This window comes from Lathyrus oleraceus, chromosome 7 (genome assembly GCF_024323335.1).
Source record: "Lathyrus oleraceus cultivar Zhongwan6 chromosome 7, CAAS_Psat_ZW6_1.0, whole genome shotgun sequence".
NCBI classification, from domain to species: domain Eukaryota; kingdom Viridiplantae; phylum Streptophyta; class Magnoliopsida; order Fabales; family Fabaceae; genus Lathyrus; species Lathyrus oleraceus.
The window spans coordinates 213,375,829-213,388,313 of record NC_066585.1 but is presented as its reverse complement, the minus strand read 5'-3'; the positions used below and the strand labels follow the sequence as shown (position 1 = coordinate 213,388,313).

General features: G+C 37.5%; 1 long non-coding RNA gene across 1 annotated transcript; it reads right to left on the bottom strand.

Moving 5' to 3' along the window:
• Positions 1-10,996: 10,996 nt before the first annotated feature.
• LOC127106693 (uncharacterized) lies at positions 10,997-12,128 on the bottom strand. The gene is made up of 2 exons (XR_007795455.1): positions 11,653-12,128; positions 10,997-11,506 (listed from the first exon to the last, which is right to left on the bottom strand). It is a non-coding gene; the product is annotated as an uncharacterized LOC127106693 (long non-coding RNA).
• Positions 12,129-12,485: the final 357 nt, after the last annotated feature.

Sequence of the window (12,485 nt, the reverse complement as noted above, 5' to 3'; positions counted from 1 at the left end):
AGATGGACAGAACTGGGTGTTCTTCCATACTATGGTGATATAGTAGCAGATGTCGTGACATCTGTGAATGTGTGCATATCAGTACTGGGTTTGAATTGTATAACTATCTTGCTGTATTTGTAGCAATGTTGGATCAGATGTCATAACTTGGAGTAGAACATCTGAAATCTGACTACGCCAGAATTTCAAATGGTATCAGAGCTGGCATCCTGTCTGTTTCTGGATGAGATCCATGGGTGATACTTTCTGGTATCTTGCAAGGAGTTGTGTTAGTACTGATGTTGGAACCTGTGGAAGGTTCTGTGATGTCCCTGAATGGTCCCTTGAAGTAGGTGGATGGACTATTCATGACAGGAAAGGTGTGGACCTGTCTCTGAAGGTTGGCAATTGGCCCTTGCGTGGGACAGCTGTGCCAGTATTGAATCATATTCAAACTTGGTATGGTCTTGGAGGCTGATTTGGTGAAGTGTGTGTTCATAGGTTGAGTTGTATTATGATTTCCGCTGCATAATACCTGGCAAAACTCAAACTCTGATGTAGTTTCCCCTCATGTGGATGAAAGGCTGCTATATTCAAGACTTCATCATAACCTCTGAAGATGTCAAAGATACGTGAGTCCCCTCAAGTCCACTCATCATGATGTTCTCACGTCAGGATGGTAAGAATCACCTGATCACTGATTCTTTTACACTCTTGGGTAGTGTATATGAAGACCTTGAAGACTTTCAAGGAGGGTTTGTTCCAAGGAGGTGGAACCAATGTTCTATGTGATGTTAGAACATGTTGTTCAACAAGTATGCAGCTGCTGGTTGAAGAACAGATGTTTTTAGGTGTCAAACAAAGGGATACTCTTGTTTGGAACCTACTCCTGACCTGGAAGAGGAGACATCTGTGTGTGCTCAGTTGACAAGGGCAGGGTCAACCGGGTGTGTGCTCAAGAAGGTCACTCATAGAAGTCTGATCTCTAGAAGTGGAGCTGGTTGAGGTGTGACATTGTGCAATTTCCTGCTGGTTGTCTTACTCCTGTAGATTGATCAGGGTGGGATAGTTGTTCCCTGAAGTACTATGTAGTGGTGGAAGACAAGTCCCCTGAATGTTAGAAGTCAATATTGGGGTAACCTGATTACTATATCATTTAAGAGGATCGGAACCATGAATCTTGTTGTTCAAACACCACGTTCAGAAGTGGCAGTTCTTTCAAGGAGTGAGAATATGAAGATTCAGAGGTTGGTTGAGGTAGTGTGCTCTGGCAATGCATATCTACTATGGACTGGTGTTGATGTCTTTCACTAGTACTTATGGTCAGCTGAAGTCTGATTGGTGTGATTGGAGTATGTATAGGTATAACTCATAGAGTTAGGTGCCACCGGTAGGGATGGTGTATGTCATGTTGAGACATGTCTGTACAATGCATGGATATTGGTGTGAAGTTCCATGATTGTTAATTTGAGGGGGAGTTTTGGTTAACCTCCTCACATTTGGTCAGCCTAGGGTCTGGTTGGCTGTTGACCTGTGTCACATGGGTTCTGGTGGTTGTGTGACACATTTGCAAGGAAGAATTCATCTCTCTCATTCCTAAGGGTGAATTTAATCTGGGAAGACTTTCAAAATTGTCGAGGTGCTTGCAAGCAGAAGATGTTGACACAAGAAGAGTACTTTCAAAGTATTCTTATGGTGGAAGTATCTGAAAGGATAATTGGGAAAGGATTTAAGATCAATGTCTACTTGTGCCAAGTACAAGTGTTTAATTGATTATCCTTGGAGCTCAAGATAACTGATGTTATTAAAGATGTTGGAACATCACTTCTTCAAGACCCTGTGCAGAATCACATGAAGGATAGTACATTGGCTTATGATCTATCTCTTTGGTGGCAGCAAAAGCATATGATCTCTGAAAAGGTTTCCTGGCAAGAAACATGTTCAGCCTTGGTATGTACAAGAAGAAGAAGACATCATAGTCTTGATTGTGGTTACTTGGATCAGTTTATTTCTGATCTAGGTAAGGAAGTGCATTAGCTTATGCACACTGTGGAGTCAAGAACAAGTGGCAGCAGTCTTGACATCATGGAAACAGCCTTGCTTTAGGAAGTGGAATCCTTGGTATAGCTGAAGGGTTAGTTTCTAACTGGTCCTTCTGAAGACTCATGCATCAGAGTGTCTGATGTCTTTGGAGAAGAAGCAGGGATTCATCAAGGTGTGAGCTTGGATGACTTAACTGCAAACCTGCAGGATGGAGGTTGTTTACTCAAACTTGGTTCCACAATCAAGTCTATGAGAACATTGAACTCTTGTTCTGTGAAGGGAGGAAGTTCTTTCAAGTGGCAGAAGAAGGAGCTGAAGTCAACAGCTAGATGTCAAAACACAATGTTGTGACATGTGGTTCAACATCAGATTCTTAGTTGGTGAAGTGGCACATCAACTTGAGATAGAAGGGTCTACAGGGTTGTAGATTGGATACTTCAAAAAGGTCGTTCTCGTTGCAGTTCTTTGGAGTTGCTGGATAGAAAGGATGTTACATGTTCATGTCTTAGAAAATCTAAGTTTTGTTCAACATGTAGCTTGAAGTTCAAGTCTCACTTGGAAGGTCAGAATATCTCTGGGAGAGGTCTGATAAACGTGGAGAGGTCAAAGAATGGCATTTGACTTTTTCATATGAGGATTCATGAAGGAGGTAATCAACCAGTGGCATTTGGTCCATCTCAGAAGTGAGTTCGAAGAATCAAGATAATCAACATATGGCAGCTGATTATTCTTGAGGAAAATCTGAGACAAATTACTTTTGAGCAGAAAAGTAGTAAGTTGAAGACAAAAGGAGGTGTTTTCTATTCATCTCTAGGAGCTTGTGGTAGAAGTTCTGAGCTATCTATGGAAGATTGTCTCTTGTAATGGGATGACAATGTATATGTCCCAATTTATGTCTGGGTTCTTTTGGATCAAGCTGGTGACTCTGTGATATCTGAAGACTATCAGATGGTGTTCTTTGTTATGTTAGGAAGGATGTCCTAACTAATGTTAGAACACTTTGTGAAGTGGCTTTCTGTTCTGGTTAGAAGAGAGATTGACACAGAGTGTGGATGTGTTCAGCCAAGAGGGTTGAATAGAGGGTGTTCTCTTGAAGACATGAAGATGCGTCTTATGTTTTCCATTCATCAAGTGGTCTGGGTTCTCTTTGAATCAGGAAGTATGTGAAGGTCCACCTTTGGGGTGTTGGATATGTTCATGTGAGATCTCCAAGTTTCAAGAGGAGAGTTGGTTGTTCATGACAGGGGGAGTTCTGTCTTTGCGCTGCAAGTAATCATCAAGCTTGTGGTCTATGTGTTCTCAGATAACAAGGTATGGCACCTTGTTAGTTAGTGGGATGATGTGGTGTGTGTCAAGGCTGAGTGAGCAGAAAAATGTCTGACCGGATGTCATGACATTGCCTTGGACAATATTGATATTTCCTTCCAAAACTTACAGTCATAAGGAAATATGGATGTTGTGTGTCTCATTATGATATTAGAATGAGCCTGTGTGTTACAGTTGTATGGTACAGGGGGAGTAACCATCTACTGTTGTTTTGGTAGTAGTGGTGCTAGATGTCAAGCTACCACTGGAGATAAGACAGTGGTTTTAGGAAAGAGTGTGTGACTACTTGATCCAAGTTGTGAAGCAAGATCAAGTGGGTGGTGTCTTGATCAAAGTTGTAAAGCAAGATCAAGAGGGGGTATTCTTGATTAAAACTGTGAAGTAAAATCAAGATTGTCTGTCTGACATTTGTGTGTAATTCTGTTTTAAAATCAAGAAGTGGTTTTAAATTTTGTCTGTAATTTAAAGTGTTGCTTTGGCAACATTTTTGACAAAAAGGGGGAGAAACACCTGTGATGCCCTAGGACAACAGATTATGTGTTAAACAGATATTGAAGATCCTCTAATCCAGAGGTTCGAAGATCCTCTAATCCAGAGGTTCCAGAGGTTGTGTTGCAGCTGGTGTTCCACTTCTGTATGTGTGCTGATATGTGAAGTTTTTATTTAACTTCCATGTGTGTGAGTGTGCTGCAACTCTGAGTGTATTAGCTAGGTTAATTTCCTGCTAGATGTGAGATTTCCGCTGCTATGGACTCTGTTGTGAGACCAAAGTGTTTTAGCCAAAAATTTGCCAAAGGGGGAGTTTGTAGATGTTTAATTGGCTGCATTGTATGGTAAAACACTAGTTGGATTCTAATGTCTTGACTGATGTCATGACATGGTGTGTATGTGTGACTGCATTGTAGGTTAGAATATCTAACTGTACTCTGATGTCTTGACTGATGTCATGACACACTTGAGTAGTTACTGCAGGATTAGCTAATACAGGATTTATTGAATGTCAAACTGGATGTTGTGACATTCATCCCTGTCAGCAGATACTGAGGAATAGAACAGTTGGTGTTCTGTTAGAGCTCAGTATTCATTTGCAGTCTGGTTATCAAGGAAATACCAGACCTGGCATAAGGCCTACTATATGAATGTCAAACTGGATGTTATGACATTCATCATGGACAGTATATACTGAATAATAGACAGAGTGGTGTTCTGCTACACTTCAGTATGTTTCTTAGTCTGTTCTTCAAGAGGATAACAGAATTGACTTAAGGCCAAATGTGTAAATGTCAAATTGGATACTTTGACATTTATTAATGTAAGTTGTTACTGTAGTATGGTCATTTTGGTCATATACAGGTCAGCAAAACTGTACAGTCTGTGTTCTGGAAAAACAGACTTAGCATATGATCCTTGATGTCAAGCTGAATGTCGTGACATTCATTCCTGACAGCATATGCTATATTGTAGGTTGTTTAGTTTTTATGTTTCAGCATTTTTCTCATGCTAAAATCCAGGAAACCAACAACCAAGCTACAATTAAGGAACCTAACAAATAGCCTATTAGTTAGCACACTAATATGTGGAAATTAGTTAGAATCCTATGTGGCATTATTTGTGGAGGTCTTGGAATATATATAGGCTCAAAATAAGGAGATATATATGGAGAGATTTTAGGATTGAAGACCTTGTTTGTAGCAGAAAGTTTCTGCTGAATTTGTAACAGCAAAGAACAAGTTTGCTGCGATTTCTGAAGGCCCAAATCCAGTTGGGTGATTAGGTTATAAATAGCTTATTGTAACCTAGTTTTTGTAAGCCTCTTAGAATGAATTTTTAGGGGTATGTGTGAGGTAAACCTCCCAATCTGTGGGAAGGTTACCATGTGTTTCTCAGTGTTCAAAGCTGAGAGTTTTTGTAACTCTAAGCCTGTAGGCAAGAGTGATTATGTGCTTGAACGAAGCTGTGAAGCAAGTTCAAGATGTTTTGCATTACATTGTAATTGTTGTGATAGGAAGGGAAACTGGAGGTTTCTATCTAGGAGTTCCTAGGTATAGATTGCATTTGGTAGGGATTAAGTGAAGAGTTGTAAACGGGGGAGTTTAACTCTGAATTAATACTGCTGATAGTGGATCTTCTTCCTGGCTTGGTATGCCCCCAGACGTAGGTGATGTTGCACCGAACTGGGTTAACAATTACTTGTGTTTTTACCTTCTGCATGTTATAATTTTGTCTGTTATAAAATAAGGTAAACCTGTAATGCTGCAACAGGTGATGTTCAAATCAATGTTGAGACATCATGCTGATAACTGTGCAGGCTCAACAGAAGTAAGTGCTATGGTTGATCTCTGTTGTGTCTTTGTACCAGATGGACAGAACTGGGTGTTCTTCCATACTATGGTGATATAGTAGCAGATGTCGTGACATCTGTGAATGTGTGCATATCAGTACTGGGTTTGAATTGTATAACTATCTTGCTGTATTTGTAGCAATGTTGGATCAGATGTCATAACTTGGAGTAGAACATCTGAAATCTGACTACGCCAGAATTTCACAAAGCTTTCAAGTATTTCGTGAATAGTGATCCTCCCCATGTTATGCAGCTGCTAGGTATATAGAAAACAAGGAATTTGGTTTACAACCCAATTGGATCGAAAACATAACCCAAGCCCAAAACTAATGACCCAAAACTAATGACCCAAAACTTAAATAAAACTAATGCTGCAACTTCAACGAATTTTCTGGCCCTGCTGCATTCTGATTTAGCTCTCGACTTCTGAACAAAAGTTGTAGATTTTTTTCTTAGCTTTCCATCGACTAGTAGCACGTCTCAATCCGATACTCCTAGCTCAAGATATGATTTTTCTTGCCAAAGCTGCTAATGCTGAAAATTAAATACGAAAATTAAATAAGTGCAAAAATAACATAAATTATGAAAACACATTAAAACATAAAAATAATCAAAGTAAACCGAATAAATGCTTAAGTATAAATATGGAAGAACGTGCATCCAAAATGCACTGATCAAATTCCCCCACACTTGAACTTTTGCACTCCGAGCAAAATGAAAAACAAAACAAAACACAGACACATCAACGGTTACTCATTCTAGGCTACAAGTCATCTTCGGTTAAGTTTGCTTCGATAGATACTAATCTTGCACACTAAGGACATTGTAAGAACACTAATCCACAGCTATGCAGACATAAACCTCCTGAATACACAAATCAACTTGAATCATGTTATTATATTAAAGCCTAACTTACTCATCCTTCTTTGGCTCTTTTTCATTCAGACGCAATCACATTAAGCCCGTTATCTCCACACAATTATAGCAAGGCGACCGGTTAGTGACTCTGATCCTTTTCTGCACGGGGTTCTGGTACTTAAGTGGCATAACCCTTTGCTTACTCAGTTGTAGTTGCGGGGGATCGGACCGTAATCCACCCTACCAAGTTCAGCACCAGAAACCGCTGAACCAACTCACAACGAGTCTTATTTTCAAAAAAAAATTGAAGGTTCTACATCCGTTGGGTTAAGTGATCGTGTGAGGGTCACCAAACTTAGAAGGTGCATTCCTTTATTTTTTTCTCTTTTTTTTTTCGGAACACTCACTTATATTCATCGGCTTCCCTGCGTAGAGTGTGTGTGAGATGGTGTTGACTGCTGAAATAAACTACTCAAGAGCTGTCAGAGAATGAGAATTTAAGGCTATGTCATAATAAAAATTCAACTCAATTTCCATATGTAGGAGACTTACGGTGTTAAAACAATACCGATCTTGTGAATTTTTCCCAAGTCTCCGCAAACTCGACCTCAAATTATTCTATAGCCTAAAACTTTCAACAAAAATGCAATTTTTTTTAGAAAGAAAACAAAAACAAAAACAAAACAAAACAAAGAATAAAAACAAAGAAAATAAAGTATTCCCTCCCCCACACTTAAAATATGCATTGTCCCCAATGAAAGAAACATACATAAAATAAGAGAGAGAAGAGAGAGGAAAGAACACACCCGAGTAGTCAAGGAGGATGGGTGATCACATAAGCAGCCTTTCCCAAAGAGATATATTCTACATTTTCTTCTTCCAAAGTGGGGCTGTCATGGAATAGTTTTGGATAATGTCCATTGAACTTGAAATTTTTATTAGTATCTTCGCCTTTTATTCCAGGATCAAAGAATCTTCTAGAAGTAAAAGTGTCAAATGGACACGTGAAGGTGATCTGATCTGGAATGTCAGTCAATGTCCAACCAAATGCCTTTTTATGCTTCCTTAAAACCTGCAAAAGCTTATTTTCTTGATCGAAATCAAGGTTAGAAGAAATTATAGCCGGTAGTTTTTCATTCATCTCTAAATAAGCATATTTCATATTTTCAGGAAGTTGCTTCAGCTCGAGGGAAGGTGGCTGCTCAATAGAAGGAGTGTTTGGGGCAGCCGGGATGTCAAGAGATTTATCTACATGAACAACTTTATTTGTAACCTCATATGCAGTAAGAATATCAACTTGCAAGGCAGCCTCAATTTCAGTACAAACAGAGCAGATTTTAGTTTCAGTACAAATATCACAAGAATAAACATCATCAAAACCAGACAATGATGGAAAATTAGATGCAAACAAATCACTACCAGTATCATCAACAATTTCAGAAATCAAATCTATTTGAAAAACAGAATGTTCTTCCAAGGGTTGTTGGTTTGATCCTTGAGCTTGCTGCATGGCATTCACCAAAGTGGCAAGCTGCCCAATATTTGTTTGCAAAGTCTTTAAAGTAGAATCTACTTGTTGTTGAAACTGGAGATTATTTGCAGCCATTTGTTTGACAATATCTTCTAGTGAAGGTTCAGAAGGTGCAGAGCACACAACCTCAAATTCCTTCATATGCTCATGCGGATCCTCACCTGCAAGACCACTAAATCTTGGAAACAAGTGTATTAAACCAGATTTTAATTCAAAAGGAGTGTCAGCTTCAGGATATTCAATACACATGCCATTATAATTCACATCAGGGACAGCTAACTGCCTTAAAGTTCTTTGGTCAGCCATAGTCAAAAACAAACACAATGAAGGAAAACGATTAAAATAAATTTATAAAAATAAACTAACACCGAAATTAATATAATGACGTTAATTAAGAATTTTGAGAATTTTTTCAGATTTTTTTAAAACTACCAAAACCGAAAATAAATCATAAAAAATAGAAAAATAAGGAATTTCGGTTTTTTAGGGAGGCATCCAAATAGAGGATTTTGATTACTGATTTTTTCCTAATGAATCGACAAAAAATCGGAATAATCTGAGACAATTTGTTTAAAAACAATTTTTTTCCCTAAACCGCAAAAAGACCCGAACACAAGGAAGTTAAGGCAAAAAAATACAAAAAAAAAACACCTATGATTATAAAGACGATTAATATAATCAAGAATCCCCGGCAACGGCGCCAATTTGATCCGCTGTCGCGCGCGGATCAAAAACGAGTATTTTTGACAAAACGTAGTTAGCGACAAATTGACTCGGATTATCGTTCTCACAAGGATTCTTGAATGAATTAACCAATGATAGTAACGATTAATGGGGTTTTAGTTGGTTTAAGATTCAATTAAAAAAATAGATTAAAATAAGTGATTATTGAAATAAGTTGTAGCAACAATTTACTGATTCGGTCTTTGCCTATCATCGACTATCGTAATTCCAACCGCAGATTAACTATTCCTATTCGATTATAATATTAATTGACAAGCGCAATTGATAGTATAAGTTGTATGTTCCTATTATCCGAATTAAGCAAACGGGATTAAGTTTCATGAATTAAGCAAACATGAATTAAACGGACTCGATAACGTATTAAGCAAACGAAATCATGACTATAGTTAGGATCACACAATCAATCAGATTAAATCAATATAGCATATGTAAATCGGATTAAGCAAACAAAATACATATATTAATATTGAAAGGAATAAAAAACCTGAATAAGAATTACTAAAATCTCAAGGTATCGGAACCCGAATACAGCAAATTGTTTGGATCAATTAGTTCTTCATGAGAATTCTTGCCAAAGCTTTCAAGTATTTCATGAATAGTGATCCTCCCCATGTTATGCAGCTGCTAGGTATATAGAAAACAAGGAATTTGGTTTACAACCCAATTGAATCGAAAACATAACCCAAGCCCAAAACTAATGACCCAAAACTTAAATAAAACTAATGTTGCAACTTCAACGAATTTTCTGGCCCTTCTACATTCTGATTCAGCTCTCTACTTCTGAACAAAAGTTGTAGATCTTTTTCTTAGCTTTCCATCGACTAGTATCACGTCTCAATCCGATACTCCTAGCTCAAGATATGATTTTTCTCGCGAAAGCTGTTAATGCTGAAAATTAAATACGAAAATTAAATAAGTGGAAAAATAACATAAATTATGAAAACACATTAAAACATAAAAATAATCAAAGTAAACCGAAGAAATGCTTAAGTATAAACATGGAAGAACGTGCATCCAAAATGCACTGATCAAGCTGCCCTGCACAAAAACTAGTTTGTTCATTCCATACCCTCAATGTGAGAATCTCTTTGCGACCTATCTTCACATTACATTCCATTTGTTCCTGGTGGACAAATTTTTCGATATTTTAGTATTTAATCCCCTTCTACCATGAATGTCCGGAAGTCTTTGTTATCCATACATTCAGGTCCAAGAAGATTAAATAGGGGCAACTGTCATACCCCAAAATTTACCCTACCGTTCATAATGATCATTTAGGTCACTAACATAATCATTTGTATGACATCATAAACATTCATTTCATCTACATAAACATGGTTTAACACAAGAAGACAGGTGACTTGAATTCATGTTTTTGTGCTTACACCTAGTGGAAACTAGGGTTCATCAGCAATTTGAGGTGGATCAATTAATCAAACCCTAACTTATTGGTTTCTGGCATTGATAGATCCTTTCACTTACATGGTAAATCACCTATCTTGAGGCATCTAATCAAGCATGATCATGCCTTGATCTTTGGGGTTTGGCACATGTCTTGTTGACCAGGTATCCATTTGGTTTTATACCTCACTTCACTCATAGATCTATGCTCATTCAAAATCATTCATTGATTCTTGGTTACATGTTTCTTGATGCATTGATTCATTAGTACATCGATACATTCATCCACTTCTTTTAGCCATGATCCTATTTAGTTCAAGGTCATTCATTCACTGTGATACATGTTGTGATAGTTCATATCATCAATTGGTTCATTCATGAGTCGCCCCAGGGCTTGCATTACATTTGGTTCAATCCATATTAGAATGTGTCATGTTTCATAAGCATAAGGAGTTTTATTCTAAGCCATTTAGTTTGCTTGGCTTGCAAGTCCTGTTATCACTTGGATTCATTGATCCACTTACGTTGTTTTTATATTCATCATTGTGTCATCCATTACATGATATATGGTTCATGATATGTGTTCGAATTTGGATTTGATTTTTGTTTAAATTTCCATGTGAAACCACACTTGATCATTTAATTTAACATAAATATCCATAATCATTTCATCATTTTTTCACATTAATTTTAAAAATTCAAATCATTTCATACTAGTGGGCCATGATTATGCGATTAAGAAATGGCCCATTCATTCATTTTCATAACAAAAATTCAGAATGAGTTAACAATTTATTGAGTTCAAACAGCTTAGGCCCATGATTCAATTACAATTCCAATGTACAATATCTCAGTCCAAAGTCATGCCAAATAAGACAAAAGAGGAGAAATGCAATTGGAAAATTTTCAAAAGGAAGTACACGTCAGCATAAGGAGAATGCAACAAATGAAATGACAAGAGAAAAATGGAGGAAACGAAAAACTCAAAACGTAGCAACAGAAATGAATTAAAAACGCGGCCTTCCCAGATTCAAACTTCAAACTCATATCCAATGCAATGAGCTCTATATAAGATCATGAACTGGCAGTGAAGAAGATTCTTCTTCCTGAAAAAATCACAATCAAACTCACAACTCTCACTTCTTCTTCCTCCCTTTTCCTAAATCACAGTCAACCACCACCTGCATAACATATTGCTTGTGCATTCATCTTCATCACCTTGTTTTCAACTCATCTCTCACATGCACACCGCGATTCAATTCAATACATCACCATACCAATTCCTGCACATTGAAACACAAATCGTTCACAGAACAGAGCAACAAGAAAAGCTTTGCATAACAGAAACAAATCACAGTGAAATCATCATAACAGAAGCAACTCCTAACTGAACTAAGGGAGTAAGATTGAAGAATTAAAGAGCGATTACCTGAGCTTCGAATCCGACGTTCGCCGACAGATCCACCATCGCCATCACCGGTAGGCTCCCTCATCTCTTTGTGCTGGTGTTTCATCTACAGTGGTGTGATTCGTTGTTGCAAGAGCGTGACTGTGAACTGTAGTTGAAGCTCATTCCATTTTCGTTCGCCGCTCGATTTTGTTCCGTCGAGGAATCGCGGTAGCTTCTATTTTATTTAGGTGGAAGTTTTTTTCGTTTATGTTAGGAGAGGTTGGAGCGGAGATGGCGTGAGAGTTGTCGTTTTGCATCGCCGTCGCCGGTGGCGAAAGCCGGCGCGACAAGGTTCGGAACCTGGTATTCTTTTTCTTCTGGCGAGTATGATGTGAATACGAGATGGAGGAGATGAATGGAACTTTGTGTTCCTTCATATCCTTTCACCATTGGGACTATCCATTCAATTGAGCCTAAATGAATTGTGGCTGCTTCACACACTACCTAGGCCACGTTCACCTCCCTTTCAGTTGGGCCTTACACTCCTTCCCAATCTAAGGCACACTAATCTATTTTTTTGAGTTCAATTACCTTATTTTTGTTTTTTGGTTGTCCTTAGTTAATTAATATAGTTTAGATAATATTAGGATTGATTTAGTTTAATTGTTAGGATTAGATTAATATAAGTTTAGAATATTATTCTAGAATATTAATTAGGAAATTAGATTGAGATGATTTTAGAGATATTAGTTTTAGAATTAATTTTAGCATATCAATTTTTAGATATTGATTTTTAGAATATTAGAATATTAATTTTTTATTTTAATTTTTTTACATTCTTGCAATTTCGATTTCAATTAATTCTAACTATT